General features: G+C 44.9%; 1 non-coding gene across 1 annotated transcript; it reads left to right on the forward strand.

Annotated features, from left to right (window-relative positions):
* Nucleotides 1-1142: 1142 nt before the first annotated feature.
* LOC114807105 lies at nt 1143-1280 on the forward strand. Its single transcript, XR_003755158.1, has one exon. It is a non-coding gene; the product is annotated as a small nucleolar RNA SNORA7 (small nucleolar RNA).
* Nucleotides 1281-9304: the final 8024 nt, after the last annotated feature.

Raw genomic sequence — 9304 nt, forward strand, 5'->3', positions numbered from 1 at the left:
GCCCATCCACCTCCACATCAGACAAAAACTCCTTACCATTGGCTTTAAAGCCCTCTACCACCTTGCCCCCTCCTACCTCACCTTGCTTCTTTCCTTCGACAACCCCGCACGGACACTTTGCTCCTCTGATGCTAACCTTCTCAATCGCCTATCTCACTGCTGACCCCTCGCCCACGTCCTGCCTGAGGCCCGGAACATTCTCCCTCTTCAAATCTAAGAAGCAATGTCTCTCCCCGCCTTCAAAGCTTTATTGAAGGCACATCTCCTCCAAGAGGCCTTCCCAGACTAAGCCCCATCTTTCCTCATCTCCCACTACCTTCTGAGATACCCTAACTCACTCCCTTTGCTCTTCCCCTCTCCCAGCTCTAAAGCACTGATGTACTTAGCTGTAATTTTGTTTATTTGTATTGATGTCTGTCTCCTCCTCTCTAGACTGTCAGATCACTGTGGGCAGGAACACTGTACTCTCCCAAATGCTTAATACAGCGCTCTGCACATGGTAAGTGTTCATTACGATTGAACGAATGAACAAACTTTCTCTTCATTTTAACCGTGCCAACCTACTCCTTTCAGATAAATGAATCGATTTCCTCAGAGGCTTCAGCCCTGCATGCCCGTGGCCTACTTTTCTCTCGTTCCACGACAGATGAGCCACGAACCAATCAGAGAGTGATAGTGGTTTGAGCAGAGTCAGTCCCCGTCTCTCATCTCCGCTGAGTCTGTGAGAGCAGCTGGTTGAGGAGGTGAGCAGCAGTGTCCCTGTTGGGGACAGAAATAGCGAAAGGGGTCAGAAAAGAATCGCTCTATTTTGGCAAGAATGGGAGAATAGCCTTCTGAAGTGACAGTGAAGACAATAAACCTTGAAAATGTGATGGATTGAACAAGTCATTATAGCAATACCACTCCTTTTAGCAGAAGAGGATTTAAAATCTCCCTTATTCTGTGATTCCTGAATCCCTATGACCCACCTTTGGAAGTTTTACTAAAGTACGCTTATTAAAATCAATTGGGACTGGGGAAAAATAACCAGGTTTGGGGAGTTAGGAGATGTGCATTCTACTTCCAGCTCTGATGCTCCCCTGCTACATGACCTTAGGCAAGTCATTCTATGCCTCCATTTCATCATCTGTAAAATGAGAATTCCCCTCTCAGGGTCACACCTGGAGAGTTTCCAGTACTCTACCAGTTTGGGCTACGGAAGGGAGGGTCGAGCAGAGGCCTGTCCATTCCATTCCTAGTCTGGCCAGTGGCTAGCGAGTGGAAGGCAATGTGCTACAAGTCGAAACTCACCCATGCGGGGCAGCAGCGTCATGGGAGAGAGTTAAGGGTGGAGACTCAGGTTTATTGCGCAGAAGGCAGTAGTGGTAAACCACTTCCGTATTTTTACCAGGAAAACCCTATGGATCCACTACCAGAACGATTGTAGATGGAGGTGGGGCATTCTGGGAGAGATGTGTCCATGGTGACACTATGGGTCAGAAATGACGCGACGGCATAAAACAGCCCAAAAATGAGAATAAGCTACCTGCTCTTCCACTTAGGCTGATTTCCTCATGGGACAGGGACTGGCTGATCTGATATCTTGTAACCTTCCAAGAGCTTGGCACAGTGTTTGGCATATTGGAAGCACATTATTATAGTAACATGAGCGTTAATGCTATTATTGTTATCATCATCATCATCATCCCAGGTCCTCTAAAATGCTTTTCGTGGGTAAACACGGCAACTGCACGAGCCGGGTTTCCATTCAACATGGGTCATCAAATCAATCAATCAATCAACAGTATTAATTGAGCACTTAATGTGTGCAGTGCACTTTGATAAGCACTTGGGAAAGTACAACAGCCTTGGTAAACATCTTCCCTGTCCACAACAGTTTCCAGTCTAGAGAAGGAGTCAAGGATTAATATAAATGAATAGTTTATAACTTATAGGTGTGTACATAAATGCCGTGGGGTTGAGGGTGTGGTGACTACCAAGTGGCCAAAGCGAAGAGATCAAAGTGCATAGATATGCCGAAAGAAAAGGGAGTGGGGGACAGACAGCTTAAATGGGGGGAAGGCCTCTTGAAGAAACCGTGACCTTAACCAGACTGAAAAGGTGGGGAGAGGGGTGGTCTGGCATATTTGGGGGGAGAAGAGGTTCCAGGGCGGAGGGAGGAAATGAGAATAGGGTCAGGCGGTGAGATGGATGAACTCAGAGCACAGTGAGCAAACTGGCCCTAGAGGAGCCAAGTGTGAGGGCTGGGTTGTAGTAGGAGGTCAGAGAGGTGAGCTAGAAAGAAGCTAGGTGCCTGAGTGCTTTCAAGCAGATGGTAAAAATTTTCTCTTTGATGCAGAGGTGGATGGGCAATCGCTGGAGGTTCTTGAGAAGTGGGGAGTCATGGACTGAACTTTCTTTAGAAAAATGGTCCCGAAGAAAATGAAAGGTGAAAAACGAAAAATGAACGGAGATAAACTGTAGATCGTATATTTGACTGAAACACAGCTAGTCAGAATGAAGCCTCGAATGTGCTTAGAATTAGCCCAAGTGTGGCACTTGTAACGTAAAAACCCGAATCCATTTAGCACCAAACCCACCAATTGCTAACAGGGAACATAGAGGTTTAGCAAAAGCTCATTTCTGTTAATATATAGAGTCAGGGAAGAGAGATGTGGAGAAATTGTTTTATCCTCTTACCTCCAGAAGTTGAGGGCTATTATTCCTGATTGTAACTGAGATTTTAAAGACCCTTCTATATAATGATTTAACTACAACATTAACCATTACCAAAATGTTATGGAAGTAAGGCCTCCCTAGAAAATGATCCATTCAAAGACAAAATGATAAGTACCCTGAAATTTTTTTGGAAATATTTCTAAAAGTAAAGATTGTTTTTTAAAGGGCAACCACTTTAAGTAACCAAATGCAAGACCCCAGAATTTCCTGGTTGAAACAAACAAAACAGCTGCCAAAACATATAAAATCAGTTCAATATTTCTGGAGATGAAGTTTGTTACAATCTACATGTGAATTTTCACAGGGAGGGATGCTATTTTATTGAACATATTCAGTGAATCCTATATTCATTTTGAGCCCCTTGAGGCACAGCGTCTGTGCCAAATTCTCACCTGTATACTTGATTCTATTTATTGCTATTGTTCTTGTCTGTCCGTCACCCCCGATTAGACTGTAAGCCCATCAAAGGGCAGGGACTGTCTCTATCTGTTACCTATTTGTACATTCCAAGCGCTTAGTACAGTGCTCTGCACATAGCAAGCGCTCAATAAATACTATTGAATGAATGAATGAAAGTGTACCACTATTCAGCTCCTACTATGTGCAGAAGCAGTGGATAGAGCATGGGTCCAGGAGTCAGAAGGATCTGGATTCTGATCCTGACTCTGCCACTTGTCTGCTGTGTGACCTTGGGCAAGTCATTTAACTTTTCGGAGCCTCCATTACCTCATCTATAAAATGGGGATTAAGACTGTGAGCCTCATGTGGGACAAGGGACTGTGTCCAGCCTGATTAGCTTGTATTTACCCCAGTGTTTAGAACAGGGCTTGACACAGAGTAAGTGGTTAGCATCATTAACTCCGCTTTATGCACTTGGAGAGTCCAATTGAATTTATGGACACAATCCCTGCCCTCAAATATTTTACAATCAATAAGTGAAGATAAGCGTTGAAATAACTAACAGGTAGTAGAAAGAAGCCGAAGTGGATTTGCGTATGAGTTGATCCATAAATAGCAGGGCATGGGAGGCATCTTGTAAGTGGTGGTGAGTTCATAAGCGCCTAGTTGGTGCAGAAGAGCTGAAGTGATATTTTGGCAGGGATAAATCTGGGGGAAGAGAAAGTGACTGGGGAAGATCTCTTGGTTGAGATGTGATTTCAGACAAGCTTTGAAGATGCAGCGAGCTGTGATCTGATAGTTTAGAAGAAAAAGAGAGTTCCAGGCCAGGGAAAGGGTGTGAATAAGAGGCTGGAGATGAGAAAGGTGAGAATATCATGTATTGAGCAATTCTGGGTGCATGAGAAAACACAGACAAAACTCACGCTACTGAGTTTAAATCAATCAAGGAGTGTAGGACTGTGCAATCAGTTGTTATTTTAATAATGGATCCATAGAGAACCAATCAATCAATCAAATTTATGGAGCACTTACTGTGTGCAGAGCACTGTGCAAAGCCTTTGGGAGAGTACAGTTCAACAGAGTTGGTAGCACCTTCCCTGCCCACTAGGAGCTTACGGTCAAGAACGGAGTCAGACATTACTATAAATAATTACAGGTACATACATAAGTGGTGTGGGGCTGAGGGTGGGGTGAATAAAAGATATAAATCCAATGACAGTCTTGTTTAGAGAGAAAAAGAAAAGAGAAGAATGCCAAAGGAACATCAAGTTTAGAGTCATAAGTTTTCTTCCTAAACATCTCCTAATCGTGACAGAAGAAAACAGCTAATATAAATAAGATTAGATTAACAAACCACAATGGTAGGAGAAAGCAGCAGATCATTAAGCCAATCAAGCACTAAATAAAGTAAAATCATCTGTTCAAGCCTGCACAGTGAAGTAGGTCAAAAGCAGAGTCGTCCAATTAACCCTAGGGTTAGAGGTGGCCAGTGCGTTATGGATTTTCCTGATCTGGTAAACCCGTGAAGCGCATGTGAAGGCAGATGATGAGGAATAGCTGATCTGATGCAATTTAGAAGGGGTTGATTCAACCCAAAGATGCTCACTGGTTTATGGACTCCGGATTGAAATGAAACAAGAGCCAGGCCGGCCACACAATTAAGATACATTCGCCCCCAAGGTAAGGAGTGTGGACTTCATTAAGCAGCTTGGTCTAGTGGAAACCAGCATGGGGCCTGAAGTCAGGAGCCAGGATTCCACTACTCCCTGCTCGGCCTTTTTCCTGGTATGTGACCTTAATCTCTCTGGGCATCAGTTTCCTCATCAGTCAAATGGGACCAAGATACCTGGTTTCTCCGACTGGGGCTGGAATGTGAATAATCAGATCGTCTCTTATCTACCCCATCCTTAGCAAAGAATAATGACCTAATAAATACCATTACTGTTCCTTTTATTAGGAGACAATTGGAAGGGAAGGGACGAAGGTTGCTGATGTAAAGTGATATATCCTTCCTCTGCTGGCTAGCTGAATTTTTACCTCACTTAATGCACATCCTCCTGCTCTTCCTCCATCCCTCTCTCCCTTTCTTCCTCCTCCCTTCATTTCTCTCTCTCTATGTCTCTCGCTTTGTCTCTCTCTGCCTCTCTCCCCCCACCCCCCGCCCTCTCTCTTCCTCGAGACTGTGAGCTTGTTGTGGTCAGGGGATGTGTTTGTTTATTGTTATATTGTGCTCTTCCAAGGACGCAGTAAGCGTTCAATAAATATGACTGACACTCTCTTTTTTTCTCTCTTCCTCTCCCTCTCCCTTTTTCCCTCCCTCCCTTGCTCCCTCGCTAGGACTATGAAAGGTTGCAGAAAGAAGTAGGGGTCTCTTCAGGCAGCTGGAGCCCCTTGCCCACTTCTGGGCTTCCCCGAGGCAGCTGCTCTACCCCCACCGATCTAGCGAGGCCTCTGGATGGACCCAATGGGAACCCCCGCAACGACCTAATGAAAAATGCAGAATGCACCTGCTTGATGATCCCCTCTCAGCCAGCTGCAGCCGTGAAGCAGGGTCACAAGACTCATTCACTGGCCGTCCCCCCACCAACACCTCCCTTCTTCCTTCTTTTCCTCTCTCCTTCCATCCCTCTGCCCCTCCTTTCCTCTGTGGTGAATGCTAGAGAAAGAATGGAGTGAAATGTGGAGGAGTTGGGGGTGGGAGAAAGGGACCAGATGGGGAGGCAGCAGTGACATAGGCCAAGATAGGGTGAGCTGTGGAGGAAGGACCAAAAGAGGAATTGGAGAAAAAGCCTCATGTTCATCAGTGTGGTAGCGAAAAGGTCTAGGGATAGGGTTAACCATCCCGGTTGATGAAAATGCACAGAGATAATCTGCAATTCAAATAATCCACAGATGGGGAATGAGACGTCTTCTGCAAACTCTGCCTTCCCTTTCTCTTCTTTTCTTTGTTTGGGGTTTGTAGGATTCTGAGTTTGTGGGGGATTTTGGAGCGTAGGTGTCAGAGGCAAGATTCTTTCCTCCTGGCTGCTCACCCGGCACCACAAGGGCCCTGTGAGGGTATCAAGGACAGTGATTCTATAGGTGCATCATCTTGAATAGGGTCAACACCAGACAGCTATTTTGGGAGCCCAAGGGAATTGTTAATTAACACTCATGAGCTGGGCATTAACACTTGTGAAAATGTTCAGATAATACCAACAAAGACTGTTAGCACAATTAGGACTGTCGGAATAAATGTTAATTCTACTAGGATCAACACCAGATTACTTCTTGAATAATGATAATGATGGTGTCTATTAAGCCCGCGCTACTAATAATGGCATTTGTTAAGCGCTTACTAGGTGCCAAGCACTGTTACTACACGCCAAGCACTCTGCTAAGCACTGAAGTAGACATACGTTGAGAATCAGCACGGCCTAGTGGATAGACCGCGGGCCAGGGAGTCAGAAAGACCTGGGTTCTAATTCCGGCTCTGCCTCGTGTCTGTTGTTTTACCTTCGACAAGTCACTTAACTTCTCTGTGCCTCAGTTACCTCGTTTGGAAAACGGGGATTGAGACCGTGAGCCCCATGTGGAACAGGGACTGTGTCCATCCAACCTGCTTATCTCGTAACTACCCCAGCTCTCAGTACGGTGCCTGGCGCATAGTAAGCGCCTAACAGATATCACGATTATTCTTATTTTTACAAGACCATGCAATGTCGACTCCTTGTAATTTAACATTTGAAAGAGTAGTGTCGGTTGGGATTATGATTTACAAATAACGTGTTTGAGAACGATTTGACATTTATGTTAGAACTGCGTTTCCTCTGCTTAAAATTGTCTGCTCACTCAGGCTTGGCTGCCAGTACCACACACAGAATGCTGAAGGGTGTGTCTGTGTGTGTCCGTGTCTGTCTGTGTGTAACTGTGTGTGGTCTTCCTTTGTTTTCCAGGGTGACGTACTGATGGTGATCCCTACCCAACTGTGGGGGTGTCTGAGAAGACCGATGTGTGGCTGACGCTCCCTGCTGCCTTAGGTGCCTGGAGAGATAGATCTGTCTATTGATAAATCGGTCTATCTTGCCACTGACCTCTTCCAATTCCCTCTGGCCTGGAACGCACTCCCCTTCATATGCGACAGATCACCACTCTCCCCACCTTTAAAGCTTTATTAAAATCATTTCTCCTCCAAGTTGCCTTCCCTGACTGAACCCTCATTTCCCCTACTCCCTGTCCCTTTGCATCAGCTTTGGGTCTGTATCCTTTATTCACCCCACCCTCAGCCCCACAGCATTTATGTACATGACCATCATTTATTTATTTATATTAATGTCTGCCCCTCCGGGCCGTAAGCTCGTTGTGGACAGGGAATGTGCCCGTCATATTGTTATATTGTACTCTCCAAAGTGCTTAATACATTGCTCTGTAAACAGTAAGCGCTCAGTAAATACCACCGATTGACTGATTGATTGAGTCTTGCTGTGCTCTATGGCTTTGGCCCCAAACAGGACATGTCTCTGATTTTAAGCCTGCCTACTGGAATTCATTTCTTTGTGTGGTCTCTCCCAACTTTTGCTCATCAAGCTCATCAGCAGGAAAGAATCTTTTTTCATTCTCTCCCCTGTAGATCGAGAGCAGAGGTGGCGTCTACTAATCTATTGTTGGTCAGTACAGGGCTCTGCTCAGACTGTGTGATCGATTAATACTATTGATTGACCTCTCTAGTTGTAATTATTGGGTTTCATTTTTGCCTCCCCCATTAGACTAACATTGCTTTTCTGGTGACAAATTGGTGTGATTGACTGATCTCTTCTGTAAGGAAGATTTGCCATGTCTCAGTCAGTCGGTCAGTCGATCGTATTTACTGAGTGCTTACTGTGTGCAGAACACTGTACTAACCGCTTGGGAGAGTACCAAAAAAACAAAACAATGTAACAAACACATTGCCTGCCCATAATGAGCTTATGGTCTAACAGGGGAGGCAGTCATTAATATAAATAAATGGATTACAGATATGTAGATAAGTGCTGTGGGGCTGGGTTTGGAAGTCGCTTCACTTCTCTGTGTCTCAGTTACCTCATCTGTAAAATGGATATTAAGTCCAACTGCCTACTACTCATAATTATAGTATTTTTAAGCGCTAACTAGGTGCCAGGCACTGTACTAAGTGCTTGGGGGGAATACAAGCAAATCAGGTTGGACACCATCCCCGTACCACATGGGCCTCACAGTCTTATTCCCCATTTTGTAAGTGAGAGAACTAAGGCACAGAGAAAGTGAAGTGACTTACCCAAGGTCACAAAGCAGACAGATGGCAGAACTGGGAATAGAACTCACTCTTCCACTCGTCTGCTGTGTGACCTTGGGCAGGTCACTTCATTTCCTTGGACCTCAGCTCCCTCATCCGTAAAATGGGAATTAAGACTGTGAGCCCTATGCGGGACATGGATTGCGTCCAACCTGATTATCTTGTATCTACTCCAGCGTTTAGTACAGCACCTGGCACATAGTACGTGCTTAACAAATTCCATTTAAAAAAACATATATCTAAATTCAACATAAGATCGTTTTTCCATTCTTTGTCTCCTTTTCACTTTTCTGTGTCAAGGGTACTGGCATAAACACTGAGGTCTATGCAAGTCTGAGTCTGACTTTGTTTTACTACAACCCAGGTCACACACTTCCTCTACACTAATTCATTCATTCATTCTTCATTCAACAGTATTTATTGAGCGCTTACTATGCACAGAGCACTGTACTAACTACTTGGAATGTACAATTTGGCAAAAGATAGAGACAATCCCTGCCCAGTGAGGGGCTTACAGTCCAATCGGGGGAGACAGACTGACAAAAACAAGACAACGTAATCACAATAAATAGAATCATGCCAACCTACTCACTGTACCCCAATCTCGTCTATCTCACCACCAACCTCTCGCCCACATCCTGCCTCTGGCCCGGAATGCCCTCCCTTTTCATGTCCTATAGACAATTGCGCTCAGCATTTACTGAGCACTTACTGCACGCAGAGCATCGTACTAAGTGCTCGGGAGAGTCCAGTAGAACAGTAAACGGACACATTCCCCGTCCTAAGATCGATGAAGTAGAAACTGCCCTTCCCTCCAATATAGAAAAGAATTGGGAGATACATTGAAAGTAGATAGTAGATAACCTTGTTTGCCTCCTACCAGACCTTGCTTCATCA

Source organism: Ornithorhynchus anatinus, chromosome X1 (assembly GCF_004115215.2).
Source record: "Ornithorhynchus anatinus isolate Pmale09 chromosome X1, mOrnAna1.pri.v4, whole genome shotgun sequence".
NCBI lineage: Eukaryota > Metazoa > Chordata > Mammalia > Monotremata > Ornithorhynchidae > Ornithorhynchus > Ornithorhynchus anatinus.